We start from the raw sequence: 15,289 nt of genomic DNA on the forward strand, positions 1-15,289 counted from the left end.
ACTAAAATCCTACGTAAAAAAGCATACATAATTTAAAAACATGGTTAAGGAAAATAATGCTTCATTAGCCACCAGCCAATAGTTTAATCTCTATAGAGTTCTTTGTGAAAAAGATTCATGTTGTTTTTGGCCATTATACAATTCGTGGGTGGAAATGGATGGTAATGGGAAAGAAATGAATGCCCTATCGAGCTCAAACTGGATGGAGTATATAAATATATTGTATAATTCTGCAACAGAACGTGAGGAACTTTCTGAAGCCGGCTGGGGAAATAAAGTGATTACCAATTTTGAATATTCAATTGATAATATGAAACGTCTAATATTAAAACTTAAAACTTCCAAAGCTCCCGTATCAGATAGAGTCCCAAATATTGTAATACAAGTGGACCCAGATCTTTGGTTAAAAATATTACTCTAGCTGTATAATGTAATATTTTCCTCGAGAGCTGTACCTCAAAATTGTACAAAACTCAATTATGATCCCAATCTATAAGAAAGGGAACAGAGCTGACACCTCAAACTATCGCTTTCTATCAATGGTTGATGCTTGCTACAAAATATTTGCGCAAATACTTATGTAGAGAATAAATCAGTGGATAAAGCAACATCATTTATTTAAGAAGAGGCTTCGGTACCCTATCGAACCGTAGGCACTGACATATTTGGAAAGGAGGACTAAAATGGACAGTGGCCAGCCTCTGTATGCCTGCTTTGTGGACTACAGAGCTGCATTCGATACCGTAATTAGATCGCGTCTGTGGCAGAAATTGGAGAGTTGAGGTCTTGACCCAGTAATACTCCATTATTTTTAAAAGAGCTGTATACAAACACAGCAGTTAAAATCTGCATAAATCAGGAGGGTGAACTTAATGAGAGCATAAACACAAACCATGGGTTAAAACAAAGGTGTGCCCTCGCCCCCCTCCTTTATAATATGTATGTAGCAGATCGAAATGAACAAATGTTAGATTGCCATAATTTCCCTCCGCGTAGGCTCATAACATATATCTTGGTTAACCGATGCAAATGGCACAATACTTTTGTACCAAACCCCATTGGGCTTGCAACTAGAACAATATTCGTTAGAAAATGGCTTAAACATCAACTACCGAAAAACAAAAATCATGATATTTCAAAATAATAAGCAGAAGAATAGATGCAACTGGAAAATTGATAAACAATGTATTGCAATGGTTGACATATATATATATATATATATATATATATATATATATATATATATATATTTATATATATATTACATGGCCACGGTAGTGGCCATGTAGTTATGGTTAAGTTGCTGTTTCCATAGGAAGAGCACTTTTTGGGTGGCTTATAACTTCGCTCTCCCTGGACGGATCCTCACCAAACTTTGCAAAAAAAGTATTTGGGTCACTCTGAATTTTTTTTTTTTGCAAAGTTTGGTGAGGGTTCGTCCAATGGGGGCAAAGTTATAGGGGGGGTCCCAAAACTTTTTTTTTCCAATAGACTGAATGGGAAAAAGTTTTTGCTCGCGCCTACAGCCCAAATCGCTGGACGGATTTCCGCCAAATTTGGACCAGGAGCAGCGGCTTGGTCCCGAAAGCATGCTTTTGCAAATTTGGTGAAAATCCGTCCAGTAGTTTTTTTTAAAATGACCAAAAAGTAGGTAAAAAAAAATTAGTGATATCTGTGTTCGGTTCGCGGACACACTTCCCTGTTTGCTCCGCGGACAGTGTCCTGATTGACCAATCGTCTTGTGTGATGTTCGCGGACATGCAACGTGTTCGCTGATTGGACGGCGTGGAGTGTGAAGCGCGTCAGATTTTTCGGTAGCGCCCGCCATCTTGGATTCTCGGACAGCGCGGTGAAAATTTGTTCAAAATGTGTATTTTGTAGAGTGTGTTGGTGTGTAGGAGTGTTTGGGGAGGGTGGGAGTGTATGAGACAGGATGAAAGTTGTGTTTTTTATGTGTTAGATGTTCTTTTTGTGTTCGATTTGTTTGCGGACATCACGGGTGTTCTGAAATGTTCTAAATAAACTGACTAGGGGGTGTTCTAAGGACTCAATATGTGTCTGTTTTGTTCGCAAGCAAAGTGAAACTGTTCTAAGAACACTCGCGGTGTCCGGGGAGTGTTCGTAGGGGGTGTCCTGAGGACGCTGTCCGTATTGTTCTCTGTCAAGTTGAATGTGTTCTAAGAACACCCGCGGTGTCCTGAAATGTTCGCAAATAAACAAAATGGGGGTGTTCTGAAGACGTTTTTGAGAACACTCCCGGTGTCCTGAAATGTTCGTAGGGGGTGTCCTGAGGACGCTGTCCGTATTGTTCTCTGTCAAGTTGAATGTGTTCTAAGAACACACGCGGTGTCCTGAAATGTTAGCCAATAAACAAAACGGGGGTGTTCTGAAGACGCTTCTAAGAACACTTGCGGTGTCCGGGGAGTGTTCGTAGGGGGTGTCCTGAGGACGCTGTCCGTATTGTTCTCTGTCAAGTTGAATGTGTCCTAAGAACACTCGCGGTGTCCTGCAAATGTTCGCAAATAAACAAAATGGTGGTGTTCTGAAGACGCTTCTAAGAACACTTGCGGTGTCCGGGGAGTGTTCGTAGGGGGTGTCCTGAGGACGCTGTCCGTATTGTTCTCTGTCAAGTTGAATGTGTCCTAAGAACACTCGCGGTGTCCTGAAATGTTCGCAAATAAACAAAATGGGGGTCTTCTGAAGACGCTTCTAAGAACACTCGCGGTGTCTGGGGAATGTTCGTAGGGGGTGTCCTGAGGACGCTGTCCGTATTGTTCTCTGTCAAGTTGAATGTGTCCTAAGAACACTCGCGGTGTCCTGAAATGTTCGCAAATAAACAAGATGGTGGTGTTCTGAAGACGCTTCTAAGAACACTCGCGGTGTCCGGGGAGTGTTCGTAGGGGGTGTCCTGAGGACGCTGTCCGTATTGTTCTCTGTCAAGTTGAATGTGTCCTAAGAACACTCGCGGTGTCCTGAAATGTTCGCAAATAAACAAAATGGGGGTGTTCTGAAGACGTTTTTGAGAACACTCCCGGTGTCCTGAAATGTTCGTAGGGGGTGTCCTGAGGACGCTGTCCGTATTGTTCTCTGTCAAGTTGAATGTGTTCTAAGAACACCCGCGGTGTCCGGGGAGTGTTCGTAGGGGGTGTCCTGAGGACGCTGTCCGTATTGTTCTCTGTTAAGTTGAATGTGTCCGAATAACACTCGCGGTGTCCTGAAATGTTCGCAAATAAACAAGATGGTGGTGTTCTGAAGACGCTTCTAAGAACACTTGCGGTGTCTGGGGAGTGTTCGTAGGGGGTGTCCTGAGGACGCTGTCTGTATTGTTCTCTGTCAAGTTGAATGTGTCCAAGGAACACTCGCGGTGTCCTGAAATGTTTGCAAATAAACAAGATGGTGGTGTTCTGAAGACGCTTCTAAGAACACTCGCGGTGTCCGGGGAGTGTTCGTAGGGGGTGTCCTGAGGACGCTGTCCGTATTGTTCTCTGTCAAGTTGAATGTGTCCTAAGAACACTCGCGGTGTCCTGAAATGTTCGCAAATAAACAAAATGGGGGTGTTCTGAAGACGCTTCTAAGAACACTCGCGGTGTCCGGGGAGTGTTCGTAGGGGGTGTCCTGAGGACGCTGTCCGTATTGTTCTCTGTCAAGTTGAATGTGTCCTAAGAACACTCGCGTTGTCCTGAAATGTTCGCAAATAAACAAGATGGTGGTGTTCTGAAGACGCTTCTCAGAACACTCGCGGTGTCCGGGGAGTGTTCGTAGGGGGTGTCCTGAGGACGCTGTCTGTATTGTTCTCTGTCAAGTTGAATGTGTCCAAGGAACACTCGCGGTGTCCTGAAATGTTCGCAAATAAACAAAATGGGGGTGTTCTGAAGACGCTTCTAAGAACACTCGCGGTGTCCGGGGAGTGTTCGTAAGGGGTGTTTTGAGGACGCTGTCCGTATTGTTCTCTGTCAAGTTGAATGTGTTCTAAGAACACCCGTGGTGTCCTGAAATGTTCGCAAATAAACAAAATGGGGGTGTTCTGAAGACGCTTCTAAGAACACTCGCGGTGTCCGGGGAGTGTTCGTAGGGGGTGTCCTGAGGACGCTGTCCGTATTGTTCTCTGTCAAGTTGAATGTGTCCTAAGAACGCTCGCGGTGTCCTGAAATGTTTTCAAATAAACAAGATGGTGGTGTTCTGAAGACGCTTCTAAGAACACTTGCGGTGTCCGGGGAGTGTTCGTAGGGGGTGTCCTGAGGACGCTGTCCGTATTGTTCTCTGTCAAGTTGAATGTGTCCTAAGAACACTCGCCGTGTCCTGAAATGTTCGCAAATAAACAAGATGGTGGTGTTCTGAAGAAGCTTCTAAGAACACTCCCGGTGTCCTGGAATGTTCGTAGGGAGTGTCCTGAGGACGCTGTCCGTATTGTTCTCTGTCAAGTTGAATGTGTCCTAAGAACACTCGCGGTGTCCTGAAATGTTTGCAAATAAACAAGATGGTGGTGTTCTGAAGACGCTTCTAAGAACACTCGCGGTGTCCGGGGAGTGTTCGTAGGGGGTGTCCTGAGGACGCTGTCCGTATTGTTCTCTGTCAAGTTGAATGTGTACTAAGAACACCCGCGGTGTCCTGAAATGTTCGCAAATAAACAAAATGGGGGTGTTCTGAAGACGTTTTTGAGAACACTCCCGGTGTCCTGGAATGTTCGTAGGGGGTGTCCTTAGGACGCTGTCTGTATTGTTCGTTGTTAAGTTGAAAGTGTTCTAAGAACTATCGCGTTGTTCTGAAATGTTCGTAGGGGGTGTCCTGAAAACAGTGTCCGTATTGTTCGCTGGCAAGTTCAAAGTGTTCTAAGAACACTCACATTGTTCGCGGACATAAAAAGTTTCCCATAGATCATAGTTGAAATGTTTGACTCTATGGATGTGATATGCTGCGGTGGTTGTTGCCAGGGCATAGAGTCTTGGGTGCATGGCCAGTCCAGGGTCCATTTGGCCATGCACCCAAGACTCTATGCCCTGGCAACAACCACCGCAGCATATCAAATTCATATTTGCTTATAACTTTGGGTGAAAAACAAAAGTATGGTTCTCTGTCAAGTTAAATGTGTCCGAAGAACACTCGCGGTGTCCTGAAATGTTCGCAAATAAACAAGATGGTGGTGTTCTGAAGACGCTTCTAAGAACACTCGCGGTGTCCGGGGAGTGTTCTTAGGGGGTGTCCTGAGGATGCTGTCTGTATTGTTCTCTGTCAAGTTGAATGTGTCCTAAGAACACTCGCGGTGTCCTGAAATGTTCGCAAATAAACAAGATGGTGGTGTTCTGACGAAGCTCTAAGAACACTCCCGGTGTCTTGGAATGTTCGTAAGGGGTGTCCTCAGGACGCTGTCCGTATTGTTCTCTGTCAAGTTGAATGTGTCCTAAGAACACTCGCTGTGTCCTGAAATGTTCACAAATAAACAAGATGGTGGTGTTCTGAAGACGCTTCTAAGAACACTCACGGTGTCCGGGGAGTGTTCTTAGGGGGTATCCTGAGGACGCTGTCTGTATTGTTCTCTGTCAAGTTGAATGTGTTCTAAGAACACCCGCGGTGTCCTGAAATGTTCGCAAATAAACAAAATGGGGGTGTTCTGAAGACGTTTTTGAGAACACTCCCAGTGTCCTGGAATGTTCGTAAGGCATGTCCTTAGGACGCTGTCCGTATTGTTCGTTGTTAAGTTGAAAGTGTTCTAAGAACTATCGCGTTGTTCTGAAATGTTCGTTGAGGGTGTCCTGAAAACGGTGTCCGTATTATTCGCTGGCAAGTTCAAAGTGTTCTTAGAACACTCACATTGTTCGCAGACATTAAAAGTTTCCCATAGATCACAGTTGAAATGTTTGACTCTATGGATGTGATATGCTGCAGTGGTTGTTGCCAGGGCATAGAGTCTTGGATTTGGCCATGCACCCAAGACTCTATGCCCTGTCAACAACCACAGCAGCATATCACATTTATATTTGCTTATAACTTTGGGTGAAAAACAAATGTATGGTTCTCTGTCAAGTTGAATGTGTCCTAAGAACACTTGCGGTGTCCTGAAATGTTCGCAAATAAACAAGATGGTGGTGTTCTGAAGACGCTTCTAAGAACACTCACAGTGTCCGGGGAGTGTTCGTAGGGGGTGTCCTGAGGACGCTGTCCGTATTGTTCTCTGTCAAGTTGAATGTGTCCTAAGAACACTCGCGGTGTCCTGAAATGTTCGCAAATAAACAAGATGGTGGTGTTCTGAAGAAGCTTCTAAGAACACTCCCGGTGTCCTGGAATGTTCGTAGGGGGTGCCCTGTGGACGCTGTCCGTATTGTTCTCTGTCAAGTTGAATGTGTCCTAAGAACACTTGCGGTGTCCTGAAATGTTCGCAAATAAACAAGATGGTGGTGTTCTGAAGACGCTTCCAAGAACACTCGCAGTGTCCGGGCAGTGTTCGTAGGGGGTGTCCTGAGGACGCTGTCCGTATTGTTCTCTGTCAAGTTGAATGTGTTCTAAGAACACCCGCGGTGTCCTGAAATGTTCGCAAATAAACAAAATGGGGGTGTTTTTAAATTATTAAAATTAGCCAACAATACATCCATTTTTTCTTCTATATTGTGAAGACTGTTATCCATAACAGGGTTTTCTGAAGTTTTTTCTATTTTGGTATGCTCTGTACAAAAAACATAATATATATGTTAAATGTATATAAAAAAATAATAAATAAATGGTTTATATTATAAAGTGTTTACCATTAGTTTCACTATCTTGTGACATTTCTTCATGTGGGAAATTGTCCTCTAGCCATATATGGGTTACATTTCTTATGTATTACTATATATAATGTGTGTGTGTGCTGCTTTTTGAATTTGTTAAATGTTCCTATATTATGATATAACAATCAAACATACCCCCCCACACCCTCCCCACAGTTTTTAAGTAGTGGTACTGTTCTCCGAACATGTCCGCAAACATTAAAGAAGTTCGCGGACATCAAGTTCAGTAGAAGAGATCTAGTCAGTTCCATATGACATGTATATAAAGTCAAAGTCATTATTGTTAAGTTGTGCTACTAAAAAACTATGAAATTCAGTGAAAAAACTTTGTTAAAGGGACTTTATGGTTAAGTTGCGCTACTAAAAACCTATGAAATTCAGTGAAAAAAACTTTGTTAAAGGGACGTTATGGTTAAGTTGCGCTACTAAAAACCGATGAAATTCAGTGAAAAAACTTTGTTAAAGGGACGTTATGGTTCCAAATAAAACCGAAAAACCCTTGAAATTCGCCAGTTATGGTAAGCTAAGCAACCATAACCCGCGCCACCACCGTGCACTGCTAAGACTAACACCCAGGACATCAAAGATGATAGACCTATTCAAATATCAGCTTCAGAATACCACTCATTACGGATGTATTCTGAAGATCCCAGATTTATACAAAATGTGGGGTACATATTCCACCTACTCTTTGAAAGTGAACTAGCAACTTTATGTTACGGAGTTGCACACATATTAAAATCAGGATCACACTTTCAAAATATGACAGCTACACAATTATTACAGAAAGTGCAACAAAAGGATGAGGTTTTACAATCAAATATTACAAATCTATTAGCAAATATGCGTGGTACTAAAGAGTACTGGTTTCGACGTCATGGAGATGTACGTTGTATGATCAGAAACCTTGGCCCACCCACTTGGTTTGTTACATTAACTTGTGCAGAATATGCATGGGAAGATTTACATGATTTCCTACGCATATCAAATAAAAACAAAACAAACATAGATATTCTAACACCTGGAGAACTTTGTTCTTTCGATCCTGTTAATGTTTCAAGATATTTTCACCATCGCTTCATTGCTATGCTACATTTTATTTGTAATAAAACTGTTCCTCCCCTTGGAGAAGTGCAACACTTCTTTTGGAGAAAAGAATAGCAAGCCAGAGGAGCACCACATATCCACATGCTTTTATGGATTAAAGATGCTCCTAAATTTGGTCAAGACAGTGATGCCACTGTTTTACAGTTTATTGAAAAATATGTCTCTTGTGAAATTCCATAAGAAGCCACAAATAGTGATCTTTGTGCAGAAACTTTACAATTTCAAAGACACAAATGTGGAAAATATTGTCGTCGCAAATACAAAAACAAAGGCAAATACTACACCAAATGCCGATTTGGTTTCCCTAGACCAGTTACAAATACAGGTCAAGTAAACAACCTCATGTCTTCAGTTAGACATACTGTTAAAGGAAAGTCACCTAAAAATACATATTACATAAAAAGAAAAGAAGAAGAAAAATATATCAATGATTATAATGCAATCATTGCCCACTTATGGAATGCAAACATAGATGTGACATTGCAGACAATTCTACTGCAGTTGCACGATATGTCACAGCATACTTAACTAAAGCAGAAAAGATAGAGCTCCAAGACCTCTGGAATGACCTGTCATCAGATAAAACAGTATCTCAGAAATTATACAGCTTGGGCATAAAAATGCTCATCCATAGAGAATGTGGATTTTATGAATCAGCTGATCGTTTAACTGGTACTTCATTGTATGGTAAATCTGAACATATTGTATGGCTAAGTCTTGGTCCAGATAAATCTAGAAAAAGAGTTCTAAAATCAAATGAAGATATAGAAACAATAGCCAAACATGATCCCGACAGCCAAGGCATTTTAAAAAACAATTTATTGGACACATACTACCCAAACAGAAGTAATACTTTGGAAAACATGTGTCTATACCAAATAGCCCAAAACTACACATAGAAAAATAATATGAAACCCGATGAAAAAAAAGGTAAATATAGAGTGACAGACTGTGAAGGCAGCTTAGTTAAACTCACTAAACCAAATTTAATTAATCATATCAAATTGTCATTGAAGACTCCTCAACATAAAGAAGTATATTACATGTCCCTGCTACAACTCTTCAAACCATGGAGAAAAGAAGAACAATTACTAGATAACTATGACTCATATGAGGATGCTTTCAAAGCAAATGAAAGCACTATAACTGATGTAAACTTTACACAGTACAAAACAATGTTGCACAATGAACAGCAACATGAAGAAGAACTCCAAGCCCAACTAGATAAGGATACTCCTGACAGTAGTCAACCTTCTGTAACAGGAAGCCAAGAACCACTGGGAGAACCACTAATAACAAATGAGGCAGAATTAGCTATGATAGAAGTAGAAAACACCAAGTGTCAGTATGAAGATAAGGAAGACTTAACTATACTACAATCAAAACTAAACAATGAGAAAAGTAGCATTTTTCAAGAAGTAACAAAACAAATTGCACATGGTGTAAAACATGAAAATAAAGAATGTTCCTGCCATAATTATAAACCTATACTACTGTACGTCAGTGGTGAAGCTGGTTCTGGCAAAACATTCCTAATCAAAATCATTGGTAAGTTCCTTCAACAATTGACAAACAACAAACTGCCAGCGGTTGTCACTGCCCCCACAGGTTTAGCTGCCTACAACATAGGTGGTGTTACATTACACCGATTACTACTATTACCAGTAGAACACCAGAACAAATTAGACTATTACAAACTTTCTGCAGAAGCTTCAATGGAATTACGCAGAGTATTGAAACAAATGAAAATGCTACTAATAGATGAAGTGAGCATGGTCTCCAACCTGATGTTAGCTTTGATTCACCTCAGATTACAAGAAGTACTCAAAACAGACTATGAAGAGCTCTTTGCAGGAAAACACATTATTGTTTTTGTTGATCTGCTTCAATTAACACCAGTAAAAGGTGAACCTATTTTTAAAACATTAGGGCACAAACTCTGCCGTAAAACTGTTGGCAGCATTGGAAATGTCAACCTTTGGCAACATTTCCAATACAGAGAATTAACAGAAAACATGCGCCAATCTGCAGATCTAACTTATGCCAACATTTTAAAAAGTTTGAGAGTTGGTATACTTTCTAAAGAACCAGAAGCAACATTGAAAACCCGGCACATTAATGCACTTTATGGCGATAATGCATGTGCTACAGATGTTATGGAACAATTAGCCCACAAAAATGTCAATTGTATGGCCTTAAACCAACTCTTGCAAGCTGTTTCAAATTCAATTAAATCATGCTAAGTAAAGAAATGCAACCAATAATGGAAATTAGCGCCACAGACAAACTAGATGTACATCGTATGACACTACCCATGTGTGACCAAGCCACAACAAGACTAAATCATTTAGAAAAATCAATCTCAAACACAGCAGGCTTAGAAAAGATGTTAAAATTATCCTTAAATTGCAGAGTAATGCTTAAACGTAACCTTGACGTGGACCAAGGACTAGTTAATGGAGCACTGGGTACAGTTGTTGGCTTTCAAACATACCCACGTGACAACAAAATTCAGTTTGTCAATATACTCTTTGACAAACTTTCAGAAGTAAAACGGATAGGACGCTCAACAGCTAGATTCCTTCTCTTCAAAGATATGTATGTACGCAGAGAACAATTTTCTGTAACTCTTGCATACGCAGTCACAATTCATAAATCACAAGGTCTTACCCTAGACAAAGCAATGATAGATATTGGTAACACAGTCTTTAAAGAAGGCATGAGCTACGTAGCACTATCACGCTTATGTACACTTGACGGTCTATTTCTAATCAATTTTGATGCAAGTAAAGTAAACGCTGATATTCCTTGCATTTTAGAATATAATAGACTTCGCTCACTATACACTCCCCATCTAAACACATATTCTGTTCCACAAAAACTAAAACGTTGTAAAAGAAAACTAAATCAAACAGAAATGCAACAGGACGTCACTGCAAATCCTCCAAAGAGAGTAAAAGAAACAAATACTTCATCAAGTACCATAAACAAAAAAGAATCAATTAGAGAAACTAAACCAGGTACTTCTTTAAAGAAGGAAGACAAACTCCAAAAAAAGCAGTTAGATACAGAACTACCTGGACCATTTAAATTCTCAAATATAGTTGGTGTAAGTTGCTATGCAAATGTATCAATGAATATTCTATTTCAATTACCACCAATTGTTGACAACATTTACTCACACAGTACAGACCCATTGAGTTTGCAAATGTTAGTACTTCACAGAAATGCACCAAACAATCCTGACAACACATATAGTGTTTTTGGAATAAGACGACAATTGGACTACTGTGCTGGAATGGTGAAATTCACTATAAACTCACAGGAAGATCCACAAGAATTTCTAATGTACTTACTACAAGTACTGGTAAACAAAAACATACCTATAAATGAAATCTTTCAGATTTCATAAATGTGGAAACATACATGCACTCTGTGCAACAATGTGACACAAGAAGAAATCCCCAATGAACGCTTCATATATATATCAATACCAAATTGTGAATCCATTCGATTTCAGCAACTTGTACAAAATGCAAACCATGGTAGATTATGCTCTACCTGCAATTCAGATAATCGCTCCACGTTAGTAATACAAACACGTAGTAAATACGTAATACTAATGCTTCTACGTTACAATGCAGATGGTACCAAAAACAACTGCAAGCTGACTGGATTCACACATGGTCAAATATCACTTGGTAAGAAAACCTTCACAACAATAGGTATAATCTACCACGCAGGAGCCACAACCAATTCAGGGCACTACACTGCATACATAAAAAAGAAATGTGGATGGTTTGAATGTAATGATAGTACCATTACTCTAAAGCAGAGATTACCAGCAAATCTTACAAACGCTTATTTGATGTTCTTAAAACCAAAATTTGATAAATAAACTGTATTTAAACCTTTAAGTAAATTTGTGTTACAAAAATATAAACTGTTAGAATACTCCAAAAGCTATCTAACTGCTCAAAGATTCTACAACAACTAATCAGATAAATCAACACCACTAAATTAGACCAAATAATACACAGTTAGAATATGCCAATTGGTATCTAACTGTCCCAAAATTATAAATTTGTGTTAAAATAATATAAACTGTTAGAATACTCCAAAAGCTATCTAACAGCTCAAAGATTCTACAACAACTAATCAGATAAATGACTACCACTAAATGAGGCAAAAAATACACAGTTAGAATACACCAATTGGTATCTAACTGTCCCAAAATTTAACAATATCCAAATAGGTAAATCAAAACCACTAAAATATATTAAAAAAATATACAGTTAGAATATGCAAATTGATATCTAACTGCTCCAAAATGTTATAATATCAAAACAAATGAAGAATATGTTACTGCTCCAAAAAAAATACAACAAAGCAAAGTATAAAGCATTAGCCAGAAACAACAAGTGAACACTGAAAACAAACAAACAAATAAACTGTAGCATAACAGAAAAAGGGTTTTTTTTTAATCCAACATGGATTTTTTTTCTCCCACAGACCCAATGATTTTAGCAACAAATACAGAAACTGAGCAAATTGCACAGTACTCTGATTTGAACTAACTAAATATGAGGGTCGAAAAAAAATAAAAGTATATTGCTTATACAATGTAATAAGTCATTACAACATATTAATACTAACATGCTATTTTCTTTTATCACAGAAATGAAGAAGAAAAACATGGACTCCCATTACTAGACCAAACAGTAAGTATACAATAATAAGGACAACCATAGCAGCATATCACATCCATAGTATCTAATACCTTTGTTCCTTATACATTTGTTTTTCACCCAAAGTTATAAGCAAATATGAATGTGATATGCTGCGGTGGTTGTTGCCAGGGCATACAATCTTGCATGCACCCAAGACTCTATGCCCTGGCAACAACCACCGCATCCATAGAGTCAAACATTTCAACTATGATCTATGGGAAACTTTTAATGTCCGCGAACAATGTGAGTGTTCTTAGAACGCTTTGAACTTGCCAGCGAACAATATGGGCACCGTTTTCAGGACACCCCCTACGAACATTTCAGAACAACGCGATAGTTCTTACAACACTTTCAACTTAACAACGAACAATACGGACAGCGTCCTAAGGACACCCCCTACGAACATTCCAGGACACCGGGAGTGTTCTTAGAAACGTCTTCAGAACACCACCATCTTGTTTATTTGCGAACATTTCAGGACACCGCGAGTGTTCTTAGGACACATTCAACTTGACAAAGAACAATACAGACAGCGTCCTCAGGACACCCCCTACGAACACTCCCCGGACACCGGGAGTGTTCTTAGAAGCGTCTTCAGAACACCACCATCTTGTTTATTTGCGAACATTTCAGGACACCGCAAGTGTTCTTAGGACACATTCAACTTGACAAAGATCAATACGGACAGCGTCCTCAGGACACCCCCTACGAACACTCCCCGGACACCGCGAGTGTTCTTAGAAGCGTCTTCAGAACACCCCCATTTTGTTTATTTGCGAACATTTCAGGAAACCGCGAGTGTTCTTAGGACACATTTAACTTGACAGAGAACAATACGAACAGCGTCCTCAGGACACCCCCTACGAACACTCCCCGGACACAGCGAATGTTCTTAGAATCCTCTTCAGAACACCACCATCTTGTTTATTTGCAAACATTTCAGTACACCGCGAGTGTTCTTAGGACACATTCAACTTGACAGAGAACAATACGGACAGCGTCCTCAGGACACCCCCTACGAACACTCCCCGGACACAGCGAGTGTTCTTAGAAGCGTCTTCAGAACACCACCATCTTGTTTATTTGCGAACATTTCAGGACACCGCGAGTGTTCTTAGGACACATTCAACTTGACAGAGAACAATACGGACAGCGTCCTCAGGACACCCCCTACGAACACTCCCCGGACAGCGCGAGTGTTCTTAGAAGCGTCTTCAGAAAACCCCCATTTTGTTTATTTGCGAACATTTCAGGACACCGCGAGTGTTCTTAGAACACATTCAACTTGACAGAGAACAATACGGACAGCGTCCTCAGAACAACCCCTACAAACATTTCAGGACACCGGGAGTGTTCTCAAAAACGTCTTCAGAACACCCCTATTTTGTTTATTTGCGAACATTTGAGAACACCGCGCGTGTTCTTAGAACACATTCAACTTGACAGAGAACAATACGGACAGCGTCCTCAGGACACCACCTACGAACACTCCCCGGACCCCACGAGTGTTCTTAGAACAGTTTCACTTTGCTTGCGAACAAAACGGACACATATTGACTCCTTAGAACACCCCCTAGTCAGTTTATTTAGAACATTTCAGAACACCTCTGATGGCCGCAAACAAATTGAACACAAAAGGAACGCCTAACACATAAAAAACACAACTTTCATCCTATCTCATACACTCCCACCCTCCCCAAACACTCTACACACCAACACACTCTACAAAATACACATTTTGAACAAAGTTTCACCGCGCTGTCCGGGGACGTCCGCGAATCCAATATGGCGGGCGCTACCGAAAAATCTGACGCGCTTCACGCTCCACGCCGTCCAATCAGCGAACACTTTGCATGTCCGCGAACATCACGCAAGACGATTGGCCAATCAGGACACTTTCCGCGGAGCGAACAGGGAAGTGTATCCGCAAACCGAACACAGATATCACTAATTTTTTTTACCTACTTTTTGGTCATTTTAAAAAAAACTACTGGACGGATTTTCACCAAATTTGCAAAAGCACGCTTTCAGGACCAAGCCGCTGCTCCTGGTCCAAATTTGGTGGAAATCCGTCCAGCGGTTTGGGCTGTATGCGCGAGCAACACATTTTTCCCATTCACTCTATGGAGAGTGAGTATAATGTATACAAATATGAGCATATAGAGGGAAGGTAGAGTAATAAAAATAAAACTATGAGAAAGTGCTGATAACCATAATGATTATCTTCATGCACAGAAAGGATTGCTCTCTTTCAAGCCTGTATCTTCCGCTATGTACATGTTTCATATGATGTGACAGGACCCTAAGTCTACAAATATAGTACCTTTTCAATTTTTACTTCCTGACTGTTACTGAAGAAAACTATGTGTCTTCGATATGTCAGTAAAGGATAAAAAGGGAGAGCCAGCCATGTGATGTCATCAGTTATGTCATCAATGACATTTGTGATGTCATCTTTGATGTCCTGGGTGTTAGTGTTAGCAGTGCACGGTGGCGCGAGTTATGGTTGCTTATGTTACCATAACTGGCGAATTTCAGGAGTTTTTCGGTTTTGCTTTGAGCCATAACGTCCCTTTAACAAAGTTTTTTTAATATCACGCAAACAATATACAAACATGGCGTGCAAAAACCAACTTCTACAGATGGCTTTACACAGAATGTTGCAAAGTAAGAATTTATGCTCGTTCACAG

The sequence above is a fragment of the Ambystoma mexicanum genome, chromosome 10, assembly GCF_040938575.1.
Source record: "Ambystoma mexicanum isolate Mex_15411 chromosome 10, UKY_AmexF1_1, whole genome shotgun sequence".
NCBI classification, from domain to species: domain Eukaryota; kingdom Metazoa; phylum Chordata; class Amphibia; order Caudata; family Ambystomatidae; genus Ambystoma; species Ambystoma mexicanum.